Raw genomic sequence first — 15,047 nt, forward strand, 5'->3', positions numbered from 1 at the left:
AGTTTTGGGAAAATTTTTAATGGTGCTGAGTAACGTAGAATGAAGTAGCTGGTACGACACTTTTCAGGTAGAGTCTTTTAAACAGGAGCATATTCAACTTTATTTGCGCTCCGCTAGGAGCATTTTTCCGCTGGTTATAAAATATCCCGGCCTAAAATGCAACAGTTATTAAAAATCTTCCAAGCTGCTATGCGGTGGTATAAAAACCATTCGACCACTGATTAAAATCTCAGAAAATGTTATGATTTCATATCCTACGGGACTATTGGGTCGTGGCGCCAGGTTTTCTGGAAAAACTGAAGCAAATATGAAAAATATCGATAGTATTTAGTGTATTTTACATCAATAATGGGTTATAGTCGAAGACAGTTACCTCGTGAAAATTAAAAATTCGTTCTTTCGTTCAAATGTTTCAAATGGCTCTGAGAACTACGGGACTTAGCACCAGTGGTCATCAGTCCCCTAGAACTTAGAACTACTTAAACCTAACTAACCTAAGGACATCACACACATCCATGCCCGAGGCAGGATTCGAACCTGCGACCGTAGCAGTCGCGCGGTTCCGGACTGAGCGCCTAGAACCGCTAGACCACGGCGGCCGGCGTTCTTTCGTTCCATTATCTACCAATTTTGTGGATCTGTTCCAAAGGGGAGCTATTTTTTTTGTTCAGCATTTGTACAGGGTACCCGAAATGACTTTCCCTGATTACACAAATTGAAACTCAGGCTAGAAGTAAGATGCAAATATGAAACTTGTCGAATTGTTTACAGCTATGAATGTTTTTTTTCTGTTTTAGGTTCGCAGTACGTAAGTAGTCGATGAGGTGCAGTGCCCAAGAAGCCATGTTAACCAATCAGGAGAAGGCACAGTGTGTCCTGAGGTACCATGAGACACGATCACCAACCACAGTGCAGAGACACTTCCAGACAACATTTGGAAGGAATCCACATAATGTCAAAGGCATTAAGGTATGGTATGAGAAGTTCAAGAACACAGGATCGGTTGCTGACCTTCCGAGGTCTGGTTGACCAAGAACCTCAGCAGACAGGGTGGAAGCTCAAGGCAGTCTTTCCTGAGAATTCCGAAGAAATCGGTGCGCACGGCCTCACGTGAATTACAGATGCCAAAAAGCTCTCTCCATGACATTTTACACAATCATTTATTGTTTCGTGCATACAAAGTGCAAATCGCTCAGGCCTTGTTGCCCAATGAGAGTAACGTCGATTTGACTTTGCGGTCGATATGCTATCAAGCACTGAGGACGATGATGGTTATCTCAGACGAACTGCCTTTCCCGACGAAGCGGCCTTTTTTGTCAGTGGAGTAGTAAATAGCCATAATGTGCGCATTTGGGGTTCACAACCCCCTGGCGAGGTCATGGAATGCAACAGAGGCAGTCCAAAGGTGAATGTTTGGTGCGCGCTATTGCACGATCGAATTATCAGGCCATTCTTCTTCGCTGAGGCTACCATCACATCTGCAGTGTATCTGGACATGTTGTAACTGTTTGCTGTTCCTCAGCTGCCTCATTATCACCCCGATGTCTTGTTTCAGCATTGGGGTTTGGACGTCCGTGCCTATCCCGATATGACCTTTCCTGGGCGATGGATTGGTCGTGATGGGCCAACGGTTTGGCCTCCACGCTCTCCTGACATAACCCCATTAGACTTCTTTTTATGGGGTTACGCCAAGGACGAGGTCTACCGAACACGTGTACCAGGTCTTGAAACCCTGTGGCAACGGATAACCACAGTCGTTGAATCGATCCCTCCAGTGATGTTGGATAATGTGTGGACGGAAACTGAATATCGCCTAGATGTGCTCATGTGGAAGTTTACTGATGTGTGAAAAAAACTTTGTAAACGATTAGACACCAGTTTCTTATTTGTATCTTACTTCTAGCCTGAGTTATCAATTTATGTAATCAGGGAAAGACTTTTCGGACACCCTGTATATGTTTATCTCGCCAGTCAGTTGAATCAGACAAAATTTACATCATACTGTTAAAAGAGGATCCTAAGACGAAAAGCGACCCAGTATATTTTGTGCATTGTAAATGCATATAAATTAAAAATAAAATAAAATAAAGAACCTGGAAGCATCAGTACTTGTACCGTAGAAAATATGTTAGTTAACAATGACTTTATCCCTTATCTACATTTCAATTCCAGCCTTTATCATTTAAAAAATAAGCTGTACGGTACCACGGCGATCAAAAACATGCAACAAATAGTCAGTAATTGGTCCCCCCACTGATGTACTACAGTCAACTGCTGATGAACGTTTTGTTAGAAACTGGGAACAGCAAACACCGATGCATAATTTACACATATCATCAACTCAGCAGTTCACAGCTGTTTCACAACGAATCTTAAAGCGTTCAGTTACTATATTTTGGGAAGACCAATTATGTGGTGGCATTACTCTAACAGCGTTGAGTTTACAGCGCACTTCCAACGCCGCCACGTGAAATAATCAGAGACACTAACGAAAGCGTAAAATGACTGTTCACAGTAAGTAATTTTCTTCATGTCGTATGCACGAAATATGAACACATCAGTAATGTAGCTGTATGGGTTTTAGCACAGGCTGTACTACTGACAGATTTCCGTCTTCCCCTATGACGTTGTGTACTGTTGCCAGATTTCTTCAGCCGGCCCCCTCTGGCATAGGCCAATTTCTATATGTCTGAAAGGGTAGGAAATTCAAGAGTTGATGGGTTATTAAAAAAATGGCTGTCCTATTCCAGTTGACCTAAAAGTAAACTGGCAGAAAACCAAAGACGGACAGTTATCCTATTGGTTGAAAATCCAAGATGGGGAAGTAAGTAACCTGTGCTAAGTACAATATCCAAATTGGTGGACCTGTGAATAACAGCACAGGCTCTATGACATCACTATTCAGGATAAGGTACACGAGTGCAGGCTCTATGATGTCACTACACAAAATGGGGAATACAAGCACGGACTTAATGATATCACAGTCCAAGACGACATTCCAAGATGACTGACCTGGAGATACTAAGCAGAGGCTGCATGGTTGTCAGGTCGCTTGCGATAAGTATAAAACGGTGGGAAATTAAACTGTCCCACTCCTATGATGTTACAGTTCAACATGTGCTATGTTTATACAATTTCCCCCACCTTTCTGAAATCACTGTTTAAAACAACTGTCATCCTAAGGTTAAAATGCAAGAGCAGACCTTTCCTAACTTTAAAACTATATGTTTGTCTCTATCATGTATAGCAGGAATAGGATAGGAACAGGCGTGTCTTTATTATTTAAACAAAAACCACACTGGGATCAGCCCCTTTCTCTGGTCTCCAGATAAGATGACAACTGATAGTGTCCTGTGCGCCAAGACTGCCTCGGCAGCGCTGGTCGCAAAGTCTGCTAGCCGCTACACAGGGCGGGCTCGAGTGAGCTGCCGAGCTGCTTGTAAAGTACCACACAACATCGTGCTCCCACCAGCCGGTTGCTATCTGCAGTCAATTCCGAATGCTCCACTACTGGAACCACAAGTGATGCAGTGCCACACCAATGTGTGACGATTCTCCAGGACCTTTGTACGCAGTTGACTGTGGCATGGCACACACCGCTCCTGGACAACGACAGCTGATACATGCCCAGCTGTAATAAGCCTCTCGTTCTACTATTTACTGGAGGTATCCATACCACTCCGTGCTAGCCTGGGCAAGTGACTACACTGATAGGTATTCGCATGCATGCCTGGAATCTCATACGCAAGATGATTCGTCAAATAATAATACGAGGGTTGACTGAAAAGTAATGCTTCTACCTTCGTAACTCTTCAACAGTTGGCAGCATTGGTATGCGGCAGGTACTGGCTTGTCCTGTAGCCTCTTCCCTACAGCTTCACTTGGCGGGAAGCATTAGCATTGAACGGTTGTGTTGTTAATGTGTAAAGTATGGAATCCTGCGCAGACGGTCGGTCAATGCGATTTAAGCAACGTGCAGTCATTGAATTCTTGACAGCAGAAGGTGTCACCCCAAAGAAGAGTCACCAGAGAATGAAAGCAGTGTATGATGATGACTGTGTTGATGTGAGTACTGTGCGATGTTGGGCGACAAAGTTTGAAGATGTTGAGGCGGGAACATCTGACCTGCGAGACAAACAAAGAGTTGGACGTCCTGTGACAGCAATCACCGAGTTTCACAAGCAAAATGTTGACAGATCGATTCAGGACGATCGTCGTATCACTCAGAGAGAAATTGCAAGCGCGATCGGCATTTCACAAGAACGTGTGGGGCACATTATTGATTTGCTTGGCCATCGGAAGATCTGTGCACGATGGGTACCGCGGATGCTGACTCCTGAAATAAAAGCGCACGGCATCCTCCATAAAGTCCAGATCTATCACCGTCTGACTTCCATCTGTTCCCGATAATGAAAGACGATCTGCGGGGACATCATTATGCTTCTGATGAAGACGTTGAGAGAAATGTTATTAGCAAGGCAAAAACTATGTGGTATGCAAATAGAATAGCTAATTCACAGGATAAAATTAAAGCCATAGAAGGAAGTGTCTGGTCAGCAGCACAAGGTTGACGATATCAAATCAGTTTGCAGTAATAATATTTCTGTTACTGGTAAATAAGATATATGTACAGTATTTAACAACCATTTTCTGAGCATTGCTGGTGAGTTAAATAAAAATTTAGTATCTACAGGAAATCATATAAATTTCTTTGCAAATGCCTTTCCTAGATTGACGTCTGAAATACTCCTCTGTGATACAAACAAGAGGGAGATTGAGACAATAATCATATCACTGAAGACTAAGGACTCTCATGGTTATGATGGAGTGTCTAGTAGAATATTAAAGTACTGTGCTGCACATGTTAGCCCTGTATTTAGCCATATTTGTAACTTTTCCTTTACGAATGGTCAGTTTCCTGAGCGATTAAAGTACTCAGTAGTAAAGCCGCTTTATAAAAAGGGAGAAAGGGATAATGTAGATAATTTTAGACCTATTTCTATGCCATCAGTATTTGCAAAAGTTATCGAAAAGGCTGTGTATGTAAAGTTAATTGATCATTTTATATCACACGATTTGCTATCAAATGTACAGTTCGGCTTTAGAAGTCGTTTGACAACTGAAAATGCTATATTCTCTTTTCTCTGTGATGTACTGGATGGGCTAAACAAAAAGTTTCGAACGCTTGGCGTATTTTTTGATTTAACAAAGGCATTTGACTGTGTTGATCGCAAAATATTGCTCCAGGAGTTGGACCATTACGGAATAAGGGGAGTAGCTCACAATTGGTTCACCTCTTACTTTAGCAACAGGCAGCAAAAGGTCATTATTCACAATGTTGATAACGGCTGTCATGTGGGATCTGAGTGGGGTACTGTCAAGTGGGGGGTGCCCCAGGGATCAGTGCTGGGGCCGCTCCTGTTACTTATTTATATAAATGATATGCCCTCTAGTATTACAGGTAACTCTAAAATATTTCTGTTTGCTGACGACACTAGCTTGGTAGTAAAGGATGTTGTGTGCAACATTAACTCGGTTTCAAGTAGAGCAGTACATGACCTCAGTTCATGGCTTGTAGAAAATAAACTAACGTTGAATCACAGTAAGACTCAGTTTTTACAGTTCCTAACACACAATTCAACAAAACCTGACGTTTTAATCTCACAGAACGGGCATATGATTAGTGAAACTGAACAGTTCAAATTCCTAGGTGTTCAGATAGATAGTAAGCTGTCGGGGAAAGCAAGGATCTTGTTCAAAGACTTAATACTGCCATTTTCACTATTCGAACGGTATCGAAAGTGAGTGATATTTCGACACGTAAATTAGTCTACTTTGCTTATTTTCATTCACTTATGTCGTGTGGTATTATGTTTCGGGGTAACTCTTCCCATTCTAGAAGGATATTTTTGGCTCAGAAACGGGCGGTTCGCGCAATAAGTAGAGTGAGTTCACGAACCTCTTGTCGACCTCTTTTCACGAGTCTGGGTATTTTGGCATTGGCCTCTCAATGTGTATATTCCTTATTGTTGTTTCCTGTTACCAATATTAGTTTATTTCCAACAATTAGCAGCTTTCACTCGGTTAATACTCGGCAGAAATCAAACCTCCATTTGGATCGGACTTCCTTAACCCTTGTGCAAAAAGGTGTGCAGTATACTGCTGCATGCCTTTTCAAGCAGCTGCCACTCGAATTCAAAAATCTTAGCAGTAATCCAAACGCTTTCAAATCGAAACTGAAGAGCTTCCTCATGGGTCACTCCTATTCTGTCGAGGAGTTCCTTGAAAAATTAAGATGATTCTCACTGTATTGCTGATAGCGGTTGCTTAAACTTATGGACTGATTTTCTTTCAGGTTCATGAACATTTATTTTTATCTGTTATTACTTTTTATGTTGCAAGTTAATGTACTGACACGTTCTATGACCTTGGAGATTTGCTCCTCAATTTGGTCCAACGGAACTTGAGATTTAAATAAATAAAAAAAACTGTGGGACTGTGTTTGAGGAAACAGAGTGTCGACTTCTTCCGTGACAGCTTCAGAAAACCTGATCATCATTGGGAGAAATGTATCCAATTGACTGGTGATTATGTGGAAAAAAGAATATTGATGAATCAAGATCATATTCTAAGGATTATTTCTGCGTCTGATTTATTAAAATATCCCATCCGAAACGAAGGTGGAAGCATTACTTTTCATTCAACCCACGTAAATGAAGGATGCAAACCTTCCGATAGGATAGTCAGAGATTACAACACAGTTCAGTATAAAGGAGCCTGAAGATGATAATCGAACACTAATAGCCTTCCTATTAAACCATCACCCAGCTACAATGTGAATCAAAATGTGTAATCTGTGTAACGCAGTGAGCTTAGTTGTAGCAGTTGGAGTACATCCTACATTATTCCATTGATTCGAACAGTAGATCGTTTACACTAACAAAGATTCTAACATTAGGTTCCCTAACAGCTAACTGCAATGCATTGGTAACACACTTTTTTTTCACAGTGCTACCCACACTGAATTGGGAAAATGATATACATACCGGCCACAAGTAATGATTTTAGTTAGCAATTTGTGAACAATGAGTTACCATGATGTGTCAGGCTCCATCTAAACAGTCGACATCATGTAAGTATCATCACGGTAAAACGAGTAATGATGTCTGCGACCATTTTCTTGTTGTTGTTGTGGTCTTCAGTCCTGAGACTGGTTTCATGCAGCTCCCCATGCTACTCTATCCTGTGCAAGCTTCTTCAGCTCCCAGTACCTACTGCAGCCTACATCCTTCTGAATCTGCTTAGTGTATTCATCTCTTGGTCTCCCTCTACGATTTTTTCCCTCCACACTGCCCTCCAATACAAAATTGGTGATCCCTTGATGCCTAAGAACATGTCCTACCAACCGATCCCTTCTTCTAGTCAAGTTTTGCCACAAACTCCTCTTCTCCCCAATTCTACTCAATATCTCATCATTAGTTATGTGACCTACCCATCTAATCTTCAGCATTCTTCTGTAGCACCATAATTAGAAAGCTTCTATTCTCTTCTTGTCTAAACTATTTATCCTCATGTTTCACTTCCATACATGGCTACACTCCATACAAATACTTTCAGAAACGTCTTCCTGACACTTAAATCTATACTCGATGTTAACAAATTTCTCTTCTTCAGAAACGCTTTCCTTGCCATTGCCAGTCTACATTTTATATCCTCTCTACTTCGACCATCATCAGTTATTTTGCTCCCCAAATAGCAAAACTCCTTTACTATTTTAAGTGACTCATTTCCTAATCTAATTCCCTCAGCATCAGCCGACCTAATTCGACTACATTCCAGTATCCTCGTTTTGCTTTTGTTTCTTAACGCTCCAAATTCGAAAACCAGTCAGAATTGGACACATCACTGATGACTGTGCATAATTTTTTCACAGTAGCATCACCAACTTGGATGCGGCTGACAGTTGTTAGTCACGAAACAAGCTGTTTTCAAACAGCTGAGTGACCTGGTGGTAGGGAATATAATAAAAGTTTCAAGACTGCCACCATGTTTTCTTGAGCAGTATGCCTAGTCTACACAAGTTCTTAAACACTTCTCTCATGCATGAATTACACCTCGTATCACCTGAAACATTTATTTCCAATCATTGGTTCCTAATCTCAAAATACTAGGTCTCAGATCGTTTACTGCAGGAATAATTTTGACATTACACATTTCGGATACTGTAGACGGTGGACCATAGATTCCTCAGACATGCCACTGTTGAAAAGGAAAGAGAAATGTTAAACAGAAGCTCTACAAAGCCAAGGATCCACAGCAACTCCTGAAACGCATATGGAGGGCAAGTGAGTTTCTGAGTAAGCTTGCTCCACACCATGGACTAGAAAACCTATTTTTCTAGCGACAGGTTTTGGATAAAGAGTGGACCTACACCTTCTCGGGTTCAAAACTACTGGGGGACAAAAGGCCGCGTTTTGCAAACTTTTTGCCACTTTTCTCACTAACAGAAGCATTCCTTTTTAATAGAATTACGTTTTCCACAGAAAGATAGTACGAACAACATAGAAACAGCCGAATTTTGACGTGGCCTTTGTGGCAACACCACTATGTTGACTTCGAGAAAGCGAGATATGGGCTTAGATATTGTTTCAAGTGGAGACCACTCACGCATTACTAGAGCAAATCATGATCTGACTGACATGTCGCTAGAATAACACCAATAAGATTTATTTTTCTCTTTAGTCATGTCAGGGACTTCGTCACATGATAGCCCTGGAACTAACTAGTGTCCATTTACTTGCAGAACATGAGTACTACGACTGTTCACTTGCCTGAACATCGTTTGATATTTATTTTCAGTTTCAACATCGATGAAACAACATGTCACCAATTAACTTCATAACCACACGCTACATTAAGATGATCTAACGCTTTTCTTCATTAAACTGATGAAATGATATGAGGTGGTTGTTGCGGTCTTCACACTGATGATTGGTTTGCTGCAGCTCTCCACACTAGTACATAAAGTGCAAATTTCTTCACCTTTGTGTAGCTACGGCAACCTACAACACACTGAACATCTCCAGCTTAAGCCTTTGTCTACCTCTACACAATCTTCATTACGTACACTTCTATCCACTACAAAATTAACTATTCGGTGATACTTCAGGACGTGTCCTCTCAGACCATCCCTTCTGTTAGTTAAATTGTGCAATTCGACTCAGTACCTCCTCATTACTTACCCAAGGTATTCATTTAACTTTCAATAATCTTCTGTAGCATCACATTTCTAGATCTTCTGTTCCCTTCTTCTATACTATTTACCTTCCATGTTCCAATTCCTTATAAGACTACAGTCCAGACCAATACGTTCAGAAAAGACAACACCTAAATTTATATTCAATGTTAACAAATTTCTTTTGCGGAAACGTTTGTTCTGCTATTGATAGTCTGCATTTCATATTCTCTCTATTTCAGCAGTGGTATCATCCAAAGAATGCTGTGCCACCCCAAAGTTGGCAACTCGAATCGATACCACAGACATTACCGAGGGCTTGCTGCAATCTGCAACGTCATATTGAAGGCGTTCCTGAAGACACGGTAGTGCCGTCGCACTGATGTCAACATAGTGCTGAGCATGTAAGTGCTCAGCCCACCAGTTCGAGACCTCAGCTACAGCAATTATTGTCGTAGTATAGGACCAGTGAGTTGTTAAACTGTCAGATGAACGAGCAGTGTTGTTAAAGATGAACACTGTACCTCAAGAAAACAGTCTGCTCATTAGTGGATCAAGAAATACTTTGCAGTTGTGTATTATCCAATAAACCCGTGGCAGAGAAGAGATAAACCTTTTACTCATTTATGTAATAAACCGTTCCAGTTTGATGAGCCTTTTCCCAGAGGACTCAAAGACCCCAAAGTCGTAGACAGACGAAAGCAGTTTCGCCCCATCACAATATCGGCTATCATCAGTTATTTTACTGCCCAAACAGCAAAACCCATTTACTATTTTTAGTGCCTCATTTCCTATTTTAATTATCTCAGCATCGTTTTATTTAATTCGACTACGTTCCATAACTGATGTTTTATTTTATGTTTTCTTCCATTCTGTTCAAATGCTCTTCCAAGACCTTTGCTCTCTCCGAGAGATTTACAACACCATCGGTAAACCTCAAAGTTTTTCTCGCTGAACATTAATTCCTTCTCCAAATTTTTATTTGGTATCCTTTACTACTTGCTCAATGTACAGATTGAATAACACGGATAAGCTACAATCGTGTCTAACTCCCTTCTCAACTGCTGCTTCCCTTTCATAGCCTTTGAATCTTATAACTGCAGTCTGGTTTCTGCACATGCTGTAAATAGCTTTTCGCTCTCCCCTGCTATTTTCAGAACTTCAAAGATTGTGTTTCAGTCAACATTGCCAAAACTTTCTCTAAATATACAAAAGTTATAAATGTTGGTTAGTGTTTCTTTAACTAAGTCTAAGAGTCAGTACTGTCTCGCATCTTCCTATATTTCCTCCTGAACCCAGACTGATCTTTCCCGTGATCAGCCTCTACCAGTTTTTTCTCTTCTTATATACATAATTGATGTCTGTATTTTGATGCCATAGCTTATTAACTGATAGTTCGACAATATTATTACCTATCAGCACCTTCTTTTTCTGGATTTGGAATTATGGCATTCTTTTTGTACTCAGGGCATTTCGCCTGTCTCATATTTATTGCAAACCAGGTGGAATAGTTTTGTCATGGCTGGTTCTCCCAAGGACGTCAATAATTCTGTGGTAATGTCGGCTACTCCAGGGCCCTTCTTTCCCCTTAAGACATTCTAGTGATGTGTCTTATTCTTCCCAATGCATTTCATCATTAGAAGGGAAATTACGGCACCACTCCAGTTTTGATATTATACTGATATGCCAATAAATTAAATTGATCAAATAATCCCCCCAACCCCCGACCACCCCCGCCCCAGATGACTTCATGAGATTTTCTCACCCTGCATGTGACACCCAGCCCGCTCTATACCCCCCCTACCCCCCTACCTATCCTATTAGTGGGAATTTCAAATTTTGGCGGAAATTTCGAATTTTGATGGGATTTCTTTGTCCCAAGGCTTGCTGACGTCAAACCCCACCCCCACCCGGGAATTAGCGGGAAATTAAAATTGGTGGTGTCCTTTCCGGGACTCGAATCCTTGTCCTCCTCGTCGGAAAGCCGAAGTGAACCCCCAAAACACAATTACATCACCAGAGGCGCTTGGGATTGGCTGGAAATTAAAAATAACGGTGCCCTTTCTGGACTCAAACCTTGGTTCTACTGGATGGGAAGCCCATGTGCATCCCCAACGCATGGAAACTGTCTAGATGCAGGAGAGGAAGGTCAGGTTAGTGTACTTTATTAATTTTGGTTGGGAAAATGAAGTAAAGACAGATCCTAATTACTTAATTGATTATAAAGATTGGGCCCAATTACATGTAGCACTACATAAGGATGGGCTAAAATCACAATACAGCTCCAAAACTGACGATACCATAAAATTGGTTTTATCCTGCTGGGGAAAAATTTCGCAATACCACTGGAAACTAGTAACAAACACACTCAACTCTACCCTTCACCTACAAGCTGGCGGGAAAAATGTCGGGTGTGTACGGTACTGTCTTTAACCCGAAGCCACTACCACAACTGCTGGAAAAAAGATGCATCACAGTTCTAATTACACTTTAAAATTGTCGTGAATAAACCAGCATTCGTAATGAGAGGGTCGCAATGTAACACATACTGGGGAAAATCGTCGTCACAAAAGACTGCTGACTGGGCGGTAATTGAACGTGCGTTCTCCTCGAGAAGCGTCCACGCCTATCTTTTAATTTTATGTGCAAAATGGGTATAGTTCTTATGTTCAACTGCAGGATATAATTCGCATCTCATTATTTTGTGACGTCCAATAAAGTGTACCGCCACCATTCACAAATGATCAGCAGAGACATGTACGCCCTGCGTAAAATCAGAAAAAAGTCGACTATTTCGCTGCAAAAATTACTGATCACCGCAGAATGTCCTCGTTATCTCGAAACCGTCATTGGAGTAAAGAAAAAGCGAGAATTTACACCCCAAAGAATAAAAATCTAAATTAAGCAATTTCTTTCAGCTTGGTGAACATATTACACGACCTCAGTGTGTCTCCCGTGTTCAGTGTTCATAAATAAGCTGTCATGCACGTGTGTATTACAAACGTCTCAGAAACGTGAAATAACGTTAGAGAATACAATCTTTCATGCCACTGGCTCACATGTCGGAAAAACACATTCATTTTACAATAAGCTATAATTCGAGAGGACGTAGCTGTTTTGTACACTGTGGCAGGTCCCATTTTATCAGTGCAGTGCTACAGCATAGTAGCAATTACGAAACAAACCACGAGAGCCTGTCTCGCCCAGTGTAGGTGGGGGATTAATTCCGTTAAAAGGTAACACCACAACGGAAAAAGAGGAGGAAAAAGAAACGCCAGTCACGAATCATTCCGTGGTGTCCTAGCCAACTCTTCCGCCCACTACTCGGTATATCATTGATATCAATTTGATAGGCTAAGTAATTAACTTGATTTGCTTAACGAGTAATTTTTTCAGTAGTCAGATTACACTCACTAGGTAGGTCAAATGGTAATCCGTGGAGGGAAGACAATGTGCTTTTCGAGAAAGGCTATTGAGAGCCGGCACTTGAAGATAGCCGCAGAGGGATTCTACAACCCACACCATATCTTTTGCTTAAGGACTGTGCTATTAAAAACGCGATCGTAGCAACTATGTTACCGTCAACATGCATAAAAAGTGGTCTTGAGTCTTCAGACAAACACGAGTCGCTGATAGCATTACGCTTCCTGGTAGAAATGCTGTCTGCGATTTGCAATCACGTCTATCCAATCTCCCACATACTTCCATTGGATCCTGTGGAGACATCATTTAATGGTCACAGCCACTGGTGATTCATATTCGTGCCACTCTCATATCTCGAAACGAGTCACCTTTTTCGAACCTATCTGCTAAGCATCCCAGCAGCAAAAACTCCAGTGCTGTTTGTTAACAGTCCATCTGCATCTTATAACTGCTCCTTTGTCTCTGCCCCGGCCTCGCTGCAGCTTCGTCCATGTGATGGTCCCAATTTAAGATAGACCTGAACGGAAGCCGGAGAGCGCAATATCTTAGACCTTCTGCATATCGTGGGCAAACAGGACGAGCTGAGTTGATGCGATAGGAGCGCGTATTGGTCACTCGGTGGAAATGAGAACATGTTGTCGTAAGTCCGCCTTCTGTGTACAATGTGTAAGGCCAGTGCCAAACGAAGCTTTCCCCTGCAACATGAGGTACTAGGAAAGATGGTATGAACTGTTACAGTGGTGTTTGTTGTTGGGAAAATTAGGAAGGCTCCACATCATACAGGGCATGGAGGAAGGACGAGGATTTTGCTACTGCATTGCGACACATCTCCAAACTACATACAGATACTGCAGTCCGAAGGAGGTCTGCATCTCTCAGGGTACATTCATGTCTATTAAACAAACATTCTCTTCCAACTCGGTATTTTGTACGACCCAACAGAGAAAACCCACGAACTATAAAAACTCGACTAATGTCATCCATTAGAGAACTCGATAAGATATTATCACATCCCAGTCTTCTGATATATTTGAAACAAATACAGTTTGCTTTCCAGCATTTGACCATATGTGGCGATCCTATTAAACGTATAGGTATTGGTTCACTGGAGCAGATGGCTTGTGATCAAAGTCACTCCCACAGACCGGTGTAAAGTTTCATCACGTGTGCTGTAGGAAGACCATATCCAACAGACTATCAATCACACAAGAGGGTACCTGTATTGCTTCTTCATAATCAGTTTAATACGTTGTTTTGTCGTCTGCAATACATCCAATCAGTGTACACTGCCATAGAATTTGTATTTTCTACCATGTCTTAGAGGTCCGTGTCAGCTGAACATTGCATGGCATAAACTATATAGCTACCACAATGCAGAAAATTTCGTGCCAGTTGGTAGAGCACTTGCCCGAAAAAGGCAAAGGTTCCGAGTTCGAGTCTCCGTTCGACACACAGTTTTAATCTGGCAGGAAGTTTCATATCAGCGCACACTCCACTGCACAGTAAAAATTTCATTCTGGAATAAAACAGATGTTACCTTTCAAACGTATTGATGTTACAGCTTGAAGGATTTGTACAAGATGATACACCGAATGCAAGGCTAACTGTAAATTGATGGCGTCAGTAATGTACTCGGCACTGAAATTGCTATTTCATATTTGAAAATCTATTGGTTATGAACTGTAGATTAAAACTGAAGAAACTGCAAAAAGGTGGGAATTTAAGAAGATGGGACCTGGATAAACTGCAAGAACCAGAGGTTGTAGAGAGGTTCAGGGAGAGCATAAGAGAACGATTGACAGGAATGGGGGAAATAAATACAGTAGAAGAAGAATGGGTAGCTCTGAGGGGTGAAATAGTGAAGGTAGCAGAGGATCAAGTAGGTAAAAAGATGAGGGCTAATAGAAATCATTGGGTAACAGAAGAAATTTTGAATTTAATGGATGAAAGGAGAAAATATAAAAATGCAGTAAATGAAGCAGGCAAAAAGGAATACTAATGTCTCAAAAATGAGATCGACAGGAAGTGCAAAATGGCTAGAGGACAAATGAAAGGATGTAGAGGCATATCTCACTAGGGGTAAGATATACAGAGGGTATATACAAGGGCGATGTACTTGAGGAAAATATTATGGAAATGGAAGAGGATGTAGATCAAGATGAAATGGGAGATATGATACTGCATGAAGAGTTTGACAGAGCACTGAAAGACCTGAGTCGAAACAAGGCCCCAGGAGTAGACAACATTCCATTAGAACTACTGGCAGCCTTAGGAGCGCCAGTCCTGACAAAACTCTGCCATCTGGTGAGCAAGATGTATGAGACAGACGAAATATCCTCAGTCTTCAAGGAGAATATAATAATTCCAATCCCAAAGAAAGCAGGTATTG

General features: G+C 41.4%; 1 protein-coding gene and 1 long non-coding RNA gene across 4 annotated transcripts in view; one reads left to right on the plus strand and one right to left on the minus strand.

Annotated features, from left to right (window-relative positions):
- The window catches only part of LOC126272702 (xaa-Pro dipeptidase), an 842,295-nt gene that overhangs the window by 820,423 nt on the left and 6,825 nt on the right, over positions 1–15,047 (minus strand). The window lies entirely within an intron of this gene.
- On the plus strand, positions 802–9,847 carry LOC126272707 (uncharacterized). The gene is made up of 2 exons (XR_007549251.1): positions 802–969; positions 9,478–9,847. It is a non-coding gene; the product is annotated as an uncharacterized LOC126272707 (long non-coding RNA).

This window comes from Schistocerca gregaria, chromosome 5, assembly GCF_023897955.1.
Source record: "Schistocerca gregaria isolate iqSchGreg1 chromosome 5, iqSchGreg1.2, whole genome shotgun sequence".
In the NCBI taxonomy this organism is placed as follows: Eukaryota; Metazoa; Arthropoda; class Insecta; order Orthoptera; family Acrididae; genus Schistocerca; species Schistocerca gregaria.